This window comes from Xenopus laevis, chromosome 6L (genome assembly GCF_017654675.1).
Source record: "Xenopus laevis strain J_2021 chromosome 6L, Xenopus_laevis_v10.1, whole genome shotgun sequence".
In the NCBI taxonomy this organism is placed as follows: domain Eukaryota; kingdom Metazoa; phylum Chordata; class Amphibia; order Anura; family Pipidae; genus Xenopus; species Xenopus laevis.
The window spans coordinates 21,584,958-21,598,494 of record NC_054381.1 but is presented as its reverse complement, the minus strand read 5'-3'; positions in this window follow the sequence as shown (position 1 = coordinate 21,598,494).

Below are 13,537 nucleotides of genomic sequence, written 5' to 3'. Positions count from 1 at the left end.
TTTACGTAATCCGTATCCACCGCTGTAGTAGTGTATACGTTGGCCTTGTAGGCATTATTTGCACACTGTTTTCTTCAACCCGCCATCGAGCTGTGTGACCTTGTTCACATTCTGTCTAAATATCCATAATATTACCGTCTCCAGAAAAAACACCGGAGTCACTTTTTTCAAGCAGCCATAATATATTTTACGTAATCCGTATCCACCGCTGTAGTAGTGTATACGTTGGCCTTGTAGGCATTATTTGCACACTGTTTTCTTCAACCCGCCATCGAGCTGTGTGACCTTGTTCCCATTCTGTCTAAATATCCATAATATTACCGTCTCCAGAAAAAACACCGGAGTCACTTTTTTCAAGCAGCATTCATATATTTTACGTAATCCGTATCCACCGCTGTAGTAGTGTATACGTTGACCTTGTAGGCATTATTTGCACACTGTTTTCTTCAACCCGCCATCGAGCTGTGTGAGCTTGTTCACATTTTGTCTAAATATTGATAATATTATCGTCTCTAGAAAAACCACTTGAGTTACTTTTTTTCAAGCAGCATTCATATATTTTACGTAATCCGTATCCACCGATGTAGTAGTGTATACGTTGACTTTGTAGGCATTATTTGCACAGTGTTTTCTTCAACCCGCCATCTAGCTGTGTGTATTATCGTTTCCAGAAAAACCAACTGAGTTTTTGTTGTTGTTGTTGTTTTTTTAAAAATAATGCCAGGCAAAGGCAGGCCGCCACGCAGAGGCCGTGCTAGGGGCCGTGCTGCTATGCAATCCTGTGGCCCTAGCAAATTGCCCAGTTTTAAAAAGCCAATGACCCTGAACTCCCAAAATGCTGAAGAGGTAGTTGACTGGCTTACACAGCACACCCCATCCTCTACCGTTTCTAACTTTACCACAACATCCTCCTCATCCTCCACTGCTATGGCCACCCCACGTAACACTTCCTCCACCACCGGTGCCCCTTCTTCACTGGGGTCAGAGGAGTTATTTTCCCATGAGTTTCTTGAACTGAGTAATGCGCAACCATTATTGCCAGAAGAAGATGAAGGAGATGAGGACCTTACACCAGATTTAATTCTGGCAGAGAACACGATAGAGATGGACATAATGAGTGATGAGGAGGAGGTCCCCGCTGCTGCTTCCTTCTGTGATGTGTCAGAAGAAATTGATGCATCTGAGGAGAATGATGATGAGGAGATTGATGTTTTGTGGGTGCCTAGTAGAAGAGAGCAAGAGGAGGGTAGTTCAGATGGAGAGACGGAGAGTCAGAGAGGCAGTAGGAGAATAAGACTTAGAAGAAGCAGGGAGGACAGCCCGCAGGGATCAGTAGGGCAACAACATGTATCGGCACCTGTGTTCAGCCGGCCAACGCACCCGCCATTGCCGCCAATACCGCCAACTCCGCCAACTTCTACTGTTACCGCCAGATCGCACACTTCCAAAAAGTCAGCAGTGTGGGATTTTTTTAATGTGTGTGCCTCTGACAAAAGCATTGTAATTTGCAATGAGTGCAGTCAGAAACTGAGCCTTGGTAAGCCCAACAGCCACATAGGTACAACTTCTATGCGAAGGCACATGAGCGGCAAGCACAAAGCACTTTGGGAGCAACACCTCAAAGGCAACAGGCAAACTAAAAGCCACACTCCTTCTGGTCCAGCATCTTACTGCTCTACCTCTGCTCTCCTTGACCCGTCTGAACCACCCTCCACTCCGCCTTCCACCTTGACCACCTGTTCCCATTCCCAGTCATCTGCCACCAGCCAAGTTTCTGTGAAGGCCATGTTTGAGCGTAAGAAGCCAATGTCTGACTGTCACCCCCTTGCCCGGCGTCTGACAGCTGGCTTGTCTGCACTCTTAGCCCGCCAGCTTTTACCATACCAGCTGGTGGACTCTGAGGCCTTCCGCAAATTTGTAGCAATTGGGACACCGCAGTGGAAGGTACCCAGCCGCAATTTTTTTTCTAAAAAGGGAATACCACACCTGTACCAACATGTGCAGAGCCAAGTTACCGCATCTCTGTCACTTAGTGTTGGGCCAAAGGTCCATATGACTACTGACGCATGGTCCTCCAAGCATGGTCAGGGCAGGTATGTCACCTACACTGCCCACTGGGTGAACTTGGTAATGGCTGGGAAGCAGGGAATGGGTAGCTCAACAACAACAGTGGAGTTGGTGTCACCGCCACGGATTGCACGCGGTTCTGCCACCACCTCTACTCCTCCATCGCTCTCTACCTCGTCTTCTTCTTCTTCTTACTCTGCTGCTGGGTCCTCCTTCTCCTCCTCCACACCTGTGCACCCCCAGCTCCCCCTAGGCTATTCGACGTGCCAGGTACGCCGTTGTCACGCTGTCTTGGGGATGACGTGCCTGGAAAGCAAAAACCATACCGGATCTGTACTCCTGTCATCTCTGCAGTCACAGGCCGATCGGTGGCTGACCCCACACCAACTGCAGATCGGAAAAGTGGTGTGTGACAATGGAAGCAATCTGTTGGCAGCGTTGAGACTAGGCAATTTAACACATGTGCCCTGCATGGCACATGTGTTAAATTTAATAGTCCAACGTTTTGTCTCCAAGTACCCAGGATTCCAGGACGTTCTCACCCAGTCCAGAAAGGTGTCGGCCCATTTCAGACGTTCCTACACAGCCATGGCACGCCTTGCTGACATTCAGCAGCGCTACAACATGCCAGTCAGGCGTTTGATTTCTGACAGCCAGACTCGCTGGAATTCAACGCTCCTTATGTTGGAACGTCTGCTGCAACAACAAAGGGCCGTCAACGAGTACCTTTTTGAACTGGGTGGTAGGACTGGATCTGCACAGCTGGGGATTTTTTTCCCCCGTTACTGGGTGCTTATGCGCGATGCCTGCAGGCTCATGCGACCTTTTGAAGAGGTGACAAATATGGTCAGTCGCACCGAAGGCACCATCAGCGACCTAATACCCTTCGCTTTATTCCTGGAGCGTGCCGTGCGACGAGTGACAGATGAGGCTGTAGACCAGCGTGACGAGGAGCTGGAAGCGCACGATTTCTGGTCGGAATCACCAGAACGAACCCAGGCACATGCTGCAACGCAGGGAGAGGTGCCAGAAGTGGAGTCAGAGGAGGAAGGTGGCTTTGTGGAGGAGGAGGAGGAGGACCAACAGGAGCAGGCTTCCCAGGGGGCTAGTGGTGACCTTTTGGGGACCCCTGGTCTTGTACGTGGCTGGGGGGAGGAGACCGTGGATGATGCAGTCCTTGATAATGAGGAAGCGGAGATGGATAGCTCTGCATCCAACCTTGTGAGAATGGGGTCTTTCATGCTGTCATGCCTGTTGAAGGACCCCCGTATCAAGAGGCTTAAGGAGAAGGACCTGTACTGGGTCGCAACGCTACTAGACCCTCGGTACAAGCATAAAGTGTCAGAAATGTTACCAACATACCACAAGTCCGAAAAGATGCGGCATTTACAAACCAGCCTGCAAAACATGTTGTACAATGCTTTTAAGGGTGATGTCACTTCAGGAACTCATCAACATTCCAGGGGCAGAGGTGCCAGTAATCCTGCCACGAGCACACCTGCAAGGACAAAGCCCTTTGGCCAGTCTGTAACGTCAGACATGCAAATGTTTTTCTGTCCAAGGCAGCGCCACAACCCTTCTGGATCCACCCTCAAAGAACGCCTCGACCGGCAGGTAGCGGACTACCTGGCATTAACTGCAGATATCGACACTCTGAGGAGCGATGAACCCCTGGACTACTGGGTGCGCAGGCTTGATCTGTGGCCAGAGCTGTCACAATTTGCCATGAACCTCTTGTCTTGCCCAGCCTCAAGTGTGCTCTCAGAAAGGACCTTCAGTGCAGCAGGAGGGATTGTAACTGAGAAGAGAACTCGCCTAGGTCACAAAAGTGTCGATTACCTGACCTTTATTAAAATGAATGAGGGGTGGATCTCGGAGGGTTACTGCACGCCGGAAGACTTGTTCTGACTTCTATGCAGCTGTCCTTCTCTTCAAGCCTCATGACTCCACACACAGCTGTCCTTTAGCGTCCTCCTCCTCCCTCCGCCACCGTTACAAACTAGGGTGCAAACCCTACTGGTTTAATTTTTTCTGGCCTCTGTGCTTCAGTGGCTGCGACCAAAAAAATGCCTATTTTCTGCATTTATATGACATAATTTTTCTGGCCTCTGTGCTTCAGTGGCTGCAACCAAAAAAATTTATATTTTCAGCATTTATATGGCATAATTTTTCTGTCAACTGTGCTTCAGTGGCTGCGACCAAAAAAATGCATATTTTCTGCATTTATATGGCATAATTTTTCTGGCCTCTGTGCTTCAGTGGCTGCAACCAAAAAAATTACTATTTTCAGCATTTATATGGCATAATTTTTCTGGCAACTGTGCTTCAGTGGCTGCGACCAAAAAAAATGCATATTTTCTGCATTTATATGGCATAATTTTTCTGGCCTCTGTGCTTCAGTGGCTGCAACCAAAAAAATTTATATTTTCAGCATTTATATGGCATAATTTTTCTGTCAACTGTGCTTCAGTGGCTGCGACCAAAAAAATGCATATTTTCTGCATTTATATGGCATAATTTTTCTGGCCTCTGTGCTTCAGTGGCTGCAACCAAAAAAATTTATATTTTCAGCATTTATATGGCATAATTTTTCTGGCAACTGTGCTTCAGTGGCTGCGACCAAAAAAATGACTATTTTCAGCATTTATATGGCATATTTTTTCTGGCCTCTGTGCTTCAGTGGCTGTGGCCAAAAAAACTGGGCAAACAATGCCTACAAGGTCAACGACGTTGACCTTGTAGGCATTGTTTGCCCAGTTTTTTTGGCCACAGCCACTGAAGCACAGAGGCCAGAAAAAATATGCCATATAAATGCTGAAAATAGTCATTTTTTGCCATACGTTGACTCAACGTATATGGCAAAAAATGACTATTTTCAGCATTTATGTGGCATATTTTTTCTGGCAACTGTGCTTCAGTGGCTGCAACCAAAAAAACTGGGCAAACAATGTCTACAAGGTCAACGTATGGCGAAAAATTACTATTTTCAGCATTTATATGGCATATTTTTTCTGGCAACTGTGCTTCAGTGGCTGCGTCCAAAAAAACTGGGCAAACAATGTCTACAAGGTCAACGTATGGCGAAAAATGACTATTTTCAGCATTTATATGGCATATTTTTTCTGGCAACTGTGCTTCAGTGGCTGCGTCCAAAAAAACTGGGCAAACAATGCCTACAAGGTCAACGTATGGCAGTTGTTTAAAGAGAACAGTAGATTACTAGCCAGCAAAGCTACCTAAGCTAAAATGTCCCTCAAATCCCTGCAGACTTCTGTCCCTCCAATACAGAGCAGTATCAAGCAGATTACTAGCCAGCAAACTTACTATCATCTGTCCCTGAAATCACTAACAGCTCTCCCCCTACACTATCTCTTCCAAGCACACACAGGCAGATTTTTCAGATACATTTTTGCCCTTGATCCCCCTCTGGCATGCCACTGTCCAGGTCGTTGCACCCTTTAAACAACTTTAAAATCATTTTTCTGGCCAGAAATGTCTTTTCTAGATGTTAAAGTTCGCCTTCCCATTGAAGTCTATGGGGTTCGCGAACCGTTCGCGAACCGCTCGCATTTTTGCGCAAGTTCGCGAATATGTTCGCAAACTTTTTTTCCGACGTTCGCTACATCCCTAGTCCTTGATGCCCCTAATCTTCTTTGTACGTGAAAGAAATTAGTTTCCAGGAAGGAGATTGGATCTATTTGACAGAATATGTGTTTATTGGGATAGAAGAGTGGGAATAACTATTATTAACACATAAGCTTCATTAAGCTTCTTCCCTGAAGGACTCCTATTATAGGACAGCCCTACTGGTTGAATAAGTCTATTTCTCTTGACCCTAGAAGTAGAGGAGGGAGTGTAGACCAGAGCTAGGGGTAGAAGGCCCTAATGAAGAGCCGATTGGGCAAAGGAGATGCTGTAATTGAATAATATCTGTAGTAGGCTTTTTGTTATACAGAATGCTGGGGACCTGGGGTTTTCCAGATAATAGCTCTTTCCATAATTTGGATCTTTATACCTTAAGTCTACAAGAAAATTATTTAAACATTAAATAAACCCAATAGGCTTGTTTTGCTTCCAATAAGGATTAATTATATCTTAGTTGGGATCAAGTACAAGGTACTGTTTTATAATTATAGAGAAAAAGGAAATCACTTATATGGGAGACAGCTTTCTGGATAACGGGTTTCTGGATAACAGATTCCGTACCTTTATATAAATGTATCAGAATCCCTAATTTTGAATCATTAAGTATTTGCAACCTTGCCAATGTGCAGACCTTTAGGTGTACAGCCAAGTTGAGGTCAGCGGCACATGGGGTGTTTTGATCACAATAGATGCGTTTTCTGGCAAGAGCTGCTTCCTTTAACTTGAATCGGAATCACTCTGTCTACATAACATTTTGAGTTATACGGGTATAGGATCTGTTATCCAGAAACCTGTATTCCAGAAAACTTTGAATTATGGGATGGTCATCTCCCATAGACTCCATTTTAATCAAATAATTCAGTTTTTTTAAAAAAAATGATTTCCCTTTTCTCTGTCATATTAAAACAGTAGCTTGTACTTGATCCCAATTAAGAAATAATCAATCCTTTTCAGAAGCAAAACCAGCCTATTGGGTTTAGTTAATGTTTATATGATTTTTTAGAAGACTTAAGGTACGGAGATCCGAATTACGGAAAGACCCTTTATCCGGAAGACCTCAGGTCTCGAGCATTCTGGATAACAGCTCCCCTACCTGTATAGGACAACAAGGGTTTGTTTTGAATGCCATGCTCCCTTTAGAACAGTTATAAATACCTCTAGTTCCTGTGCTTTCCCATTTGATGTCAAGAAAAGGACTTACAGGTATACTGTTATTTTCCCTCAAAATGTGACTGCATCTTTGCAAAGCCATATTTCTTGTTATAAAAGCCGTGTGTTTGCATTAACAGCTCCACTTACATTAGTAATGCCCTTTAATCATATGACTTCACCCTTGTGATAGAATTAATGCACTAAGATAATTTTTTATCTAGTTCTCTACTAATAGAAACCCACTGACAGTCACTGGGAGCCAGCCACTCTCTGAATCACCCAGGCACTCGCTTTCCAATGCACTAACAAATGGCCTTAATAGATTTAATTAGCAGGATGCGAGAGATAGGGGAAAGCAATTTATTACCATTTATTTGCAGAAGGACAACAAATTCAAAATTCGAGTGGTGCAACAGGATTATATATGTGTACTGTATGTACAGTATATGCTATATAGATGGAAAATAGCATAGAGAACATCAAAAAGGACCTGGAGTTTTTTGCTATATTTTTACCACAATGCACTTTTGGAAAAACAATGCATTTTTGGGATGGCATTATTTTCGGAGGTTGGCATAAAAATGATGAGTGTGATTGATTCTTTAGGTGCAAGTCTACTGCCAATATAGGGCACGGATCATTTGGATCCAAGAACCTTTAACCTTTTACTTTTAACAAATGGTGTCAATGCTCAGAACCACTGCAACTATTAAGTTGACTGCAACTTCACTTGTCGTTGGAAATTTATTAAAGATTCTTCTATACAAACAAGCGCCTTGTTTTTATACATATCTGCTCCAAATACCATTTGCCCACCCCCGGTCTGTCTGATAAATTGTGGGCAAGTGCTCCTATTGATGCACAGGAACGTTTGTCTTGTTTGATATCAGAACAAGATATTGGAACATTCCTTCTAAAGGTTAGAGTTGGAGAGGGCCATCAGGTTGAGCTACATAATCACATACTAGCAAGATTCATTGGCAGTCAGCTGCTTTTACACTGTATGAACTGGAGAGGTTTTAGCTCAAAACCAAGAAGGAAGGGCCATTTCAGTGGTAGGCAGTTGGATCCATTCAGAGGATTCATTAAAAATCATATCCCCCAACACTCTCTTGTGTGTCTTACTTAGTTCAATACCTATCATCATGTTTTGATGGCCTCTCTTGGCATTGTAACACAGTCTACCAACAAAGTTATACAGGCTAGTGCAGTCATTCCCAACCAACATGTTGCTCTTCACTCCCATTGCTGTTGCTCCCAGTGACTTCATAGTAAGGGGCCATTTTTAAATTCTTGGCTTAAATTCAACTTTTGGAGACATATTTGCTCCAATAGAGCCTCCTGTAAGCTACCAGTCCACACGAGGCTACCAATAATCCTATCCCAGCCCTTGTTTGGCATCTGCAAGGAAATTTTTCTTGTTTGTGCGGCTCCCCAATAGTTTTTACCTTTGAGTGTGGCTCAAGGGTATAAAATGATTGGTGACCACGGGCTAGTGTAACAAGCTAGGCCCCCTATACCTTATTATATGTTTCATGTCATACCCTTCTATTGTACAGAACTGCATATACATTTTTTAAATACTTATCGACAGTAATGTTCTCTGCTGTTAATTTGGATTTTTTTCTTATTTTTCTGTAAACAGTGACATGCAATTAAGCAAATAAACTTTTAAACTTTTTTAAACCTCTTTAAAAGAAAACATTTACAAGCTGAATATGGACTTTGGGAATTAAAAGGGGGTTTTACAACTTGTCTCCTAGTATAAGAGACCTTTGACTTTCTATACTTTGCAATGGCATTTAAACACCGGGGAAAAACCTGGTGGGCCTTGCCGACCAGACCTGCTGACATGATAATCGCGCTCCCTTACCTCCCCCTGATCACAGCCACAAGAGAAACAAATAAAATACATGCAGGGGGAAGAGGGGCAGCGCCAGCGAGTGGAGGAATCAAAGACTGAGGCAGAGGGTCCCGGGGTTATGTGGGTGCCCCTGAGATAGCAGCCCCAGTCCTACGCTGGGTTTAAAAAAAACTGATGATTAGGGTGCTTATTTTTGAATTCCTCATTTGGTTGCATAAACATCATGTGTACTGCCAAACAGAGCCACTCATAGCCGGCTAGTCCACATAGTGGCTAACAAATAGCCAATCATGGACCTTATCTGGTACCATCCAGAAATGTTTTTCATGTGCTGCTCCCCAATTCCTTTTACATTTGAATGTGGCTCATGGGAACCCTGCCTTTCAGTTTGGACGCATTGCTGCCTACAGATATCAAAATTCCCTTACTATCTGTAAGGAACACCCGATGGCGCTCCTTTCCTCTTTGACGCCACAGGCAAGATGGCGCGCCCAGGGGCCGGGTGAATCACGTTGTGACGTTTTGAGCATTAAAATGTTTGCGTCGTCATGGCGGACACATGTCAAACCGTGCGGCGTCAACGCCCAACGTCAGTACGTGACGCGTGATGTCACCACACCCGTTTCGCTGCGAAAATCTCGAAAATAGATGCCAAAGACTCCTGAACATTGCCGATTATAAGTTCTACTTTGTGTGTTCCTGGGTGCACTATTTAATAATTATTACTGATTCCTGATCCTGACCTCGGCCTGTTTCACTGACTATTGAATTCTTGCTGCCTGAGCTGACCCTTGCCTGGACTTGACTATGCTGAACTTCTTCACCCATGGATACCACGAACTGTGTTTTGTGCCTGCTACTTCCTCCTTGGTCCGTATATCCAAACCAGAGCCTTCGGGCCCAGACATTATCAGATTATTTTGGGGGAAGCTACTGGTTTGTGTCTGGCCAACAGCAAACAAATATACCACACCATAGACTGTTTGCAGTTACCTCTGAAAAATCCCGAAACTATAGGCTGGAGATCCATCTGCTGAAAGATATTGGCTTAATGGGAGTTCATTATATGAAATATATCGCTTTATTGCCTCTCTGTGTCTCTGGAAATATCATTGTAATTGTGTTTCTAGGAACAAGGCCAATAATATTCTCCTCAAACATTCTGCTTTAAAAGGGTGGAGATGCAATAAAAAAAAAACAAGAATTTATTCACAGTGTCTCATGGAACATGATAAAATGAAAAAAGTAACCTTGGAAGGTTGTTTACAATAAGTGACTAATGCCAGTATAAATGTCATTCATGATTTCTACAGAGGTCTTTTAATGTAACTCTGTTACTAGTAATTCATGGAAAAGAGTAAAATTATCATGATAGCTTTCATGAGAGAGCACTGGGAAAGTGAATGAATGGAGTAGGGAGAATCACATCCATAAGGCATGAGGGGAAGAACACAGCCAAGGTCAGTGAGGGTCACCATCTCCAGCCTCTCTCTCTTTTTCTCTGATTGTGAAAAATAACCTTCATTTGCTGGCTGAATGATTATAGTGGGAGAGATAAAGAAAACGTTATCTGTAGCTTTCTTAACACTTTGTTCTACCACCGACAGTATAGCGATATTGCTTGTTGCTTGGAAGCCCTATATGGTGGACAAACAACTCCAGACCCAACGCTCTGAACACTTTCATGGCAACTTCTACTTTTCCTACTGTAAAGTCTAGATCTATTTCTTCTCGGTGCTTGCAAATGTATTGCAAGTAGAAGTTGACAAGTAACAAGTAAAGTTTAGGGCAAGGGCACACACAGCGGATCTCTCTTTCCTCCGGCATGGGCCTGTTTGGAGTCATACTGAGCAGATATCGATGTGACAATGTGAAAGTATGCAATATCCATTTAGTGTAGTTCCTGACGATGGAGCTACAGAGCATCTCCTTTCTTTTGCCTGTCTCCAATGCAGGCTGGGGGAAAGCAGAGGAACCGCTGTGGGTCCCCTTGGCCTTAGTGCACCAGACTGACAGTATGAAGGTCTAGGGTTGCCACTTTTTCTATTTCAATTAATCTTCCTATTAATAGCATTGGCATCAAGAACTATTTTTAGGATAAGGGAAGACTAAAACAGGTGCCAAAATGTTAGGCAACCCCCCGTGTAACATTTGTTTTGCTCCTGGTCTGGAGAGTACCAGTATACAACCCCACCCATCACATTTTGTTGTTGCACTTGTACACAGCTAATCTAATTAACTGCCTCGCAAGGAACAAACATGGAGTAGCTTCAGTTTCAGCCCAAGCTCAAGAAATAACAAAAAACATAGATTTTTTGTAATAAAAACAATAGGAAAAAAGTAAGATTAGTCCAAGTCCCTATTCACTGAACTCATGTTCAACAAGGGAGTATTCAACCCCTTTAATATAAAACTGCCCAATAACATGTAGTATAATAAAGAATCCACTTCCTCCATGGAAAAAGTTCTGAGTAACAGAAAGCCTATGTCTGTAACGATCGCCGCCCGGAGCAGGCCCAGGAGCTCCGGGCGGCGCGTCCATCTTCGCCGGCGTCGCTCCCAAAATGGCGGCGCCCATGGCCGCCACGTGGGTAGCGGCGCCGGGTGATGACGTCAGCGCGCCGACGTCGGCGCAAGTGCGTCAATGACGTCAGAATGGCGCCAAATTTGAAAATAAAAACTCCAACTAGACGCCAGAATGGCGCCCAAGAATAGGATTACTTTCCTGAAGCATATCCTGGGTTTCCTGTGTGCCTTATTGCCTAATATTATTCCTGCCTTGTATCCTGACCCTTTTGCCTGGACTTTGGACTTTGATTGTATTCTGCCTGCCTGTGAACTCTTGCCTGATCCTGACTATTCTCCGTTTAACCCTTTGGATACCGCGACCTTGTTCCCTCAAGAGGGCTTCCTCCTTGATCCAGACAACCTCCCTGGAGGGAGCTCCCGGCTCCCTGACATTATTCTTGGGCCATGGATCCTTCTGAGGAAGCCACACCTCATGTCGGACGAGCGCTCCGCGGACTGGCATCCCGCATGGAGGACTACGAAAACCAGCAAGTTCGCATTGGGCAAGCACTCGATGTCCTGCTGGCTCAAGTGCCTTCTGCGTCCTCTACTGCTCCACCTACTGGGGATCCCCCCATGGCGGCAGCCCCCACGAACACAAGCTACCCGACAGGTGAGCCTCGCATTCCACCTCCCCCTCGTTTCAGTGGGGACCCACAAGCCTGCAGGGGATTTGCCACGCAATGCCAAATTCAATTTGAGTTCCAACCCACACAGTTTCCAAGCGAGCGTTCCAAGGTGGGGTATGTGATGTCTCGATTGGAAGGCAAGCCACTGGAGTGGGCAACGTCTCTTTGGGAGAAGAATTCCCCGCTGACTTTTGATGTTAAAGACTTTCTCCAAGCTTTTCGTATAGTCTTTGATGCTCCAGGTCGGGTTACGAACGCCCCTGCCCGTCTCTTGCAGCTCCGGCAAGGAAGCCGCAGTGTCAATGAGTATGCTATAGACTTCCGAACACTGATGGCGGAGACTTCCTGGTGTGATGACGCTTACAAGGCTGTATACTACCAAGGCCTATCCATTCGCATCAAAGATGATCTCGTCTCCAGAGAGGCTCCTGACACCCTGGAAGGGTTGATCGCTCTATCCATTAAGGTGGACACTCGTCTCAGAGAGCACCAGGTGGAGAGAGAGCGCAGTAGACGATTTTCTCCCATGTTGGCCCCTCGCTTTCAAAGGCCGATTCTGCAAACACCCGCTGTTCCTGTGACCCATGTGTCGATGTCTCCCTTGGAGGAACCCATGCAAGTAGGAAAGACTCGCCTCTCCGAGCAGGAAAGACTCCGAAGACGTATGGCAGGTCTCTGTTTATACTGTGGTGGGCATTCCCATTTTGCCAACGCCTGTCCTGCCAAAGCCAAGAGTTTTGTACCCCGAGGTATGTCTCAGGTTTCTTATGTAGGGGGCATCACTCGAGGTTCTCTGGAGAAGTATCAAGAAAATTCACGCAGGCTTCTCCTTCCTTTGCAGATTCACCTGGCAAGTAAGTCTATCTTCGAAAGGGCCTTCCTCGACTCCGGAGCGGATGGCAATTTCATGGATGCCTTTTTTGCCGAACGCATGAAGATTCCTCTGCTTCCATTGTCTTCTCCCCTGCGAATTACTGCCATAGATGACAAACCCCTGGAGTTTGAATTCGTCACAAAGTTCACGGCGGAACTATCTGTACAAGTTGGGGCGCTGCATCAAGAAAAACTTTCATTCTTCATCATCCCCTGTCCTTCTACTCCAGTGATATTGGGTCTTCCATGGTTACGTCTGCATAACCCCACCATAGACTGGTCCACTGGGCAGATCTCTCGTTGGAGTTTATTTTGCCTGCAACATTGCCTTCCGCCAAAACCCCTCGAGAAGGTGAATGTCTCCTCTGCGGAATTAAAGACTTTGCCCTCCACTTACAAGGGATTTTCCGATGTGTTTTGTAAAAAGTCTGCAGAGTTCCTTCCCCCACATCGCTCCTACGACTGTCCGGTTGAACTCCTGCCTGGAGCTATGCCCCCCAGAGGGCGCACCTACCCTCTCTCTCCTGCAGAGACTACCGCTATGAAGGAGTACATCCAAGAAAATCTCCAGCGGGGGTTTATCCGCCCTTCTACCTCTCCTGCAGGGGCTGGGTTCTTCTTCGTGGAGAAGAAGGACGGAGGCCTTCGGCCTTGTATAGACTATCGGGGTCTGAATAAGATCACCGTGAAAAACAGATACCCTCTGCCCCTGATTGCCGAGCTCTTTGACCAGCTGAAA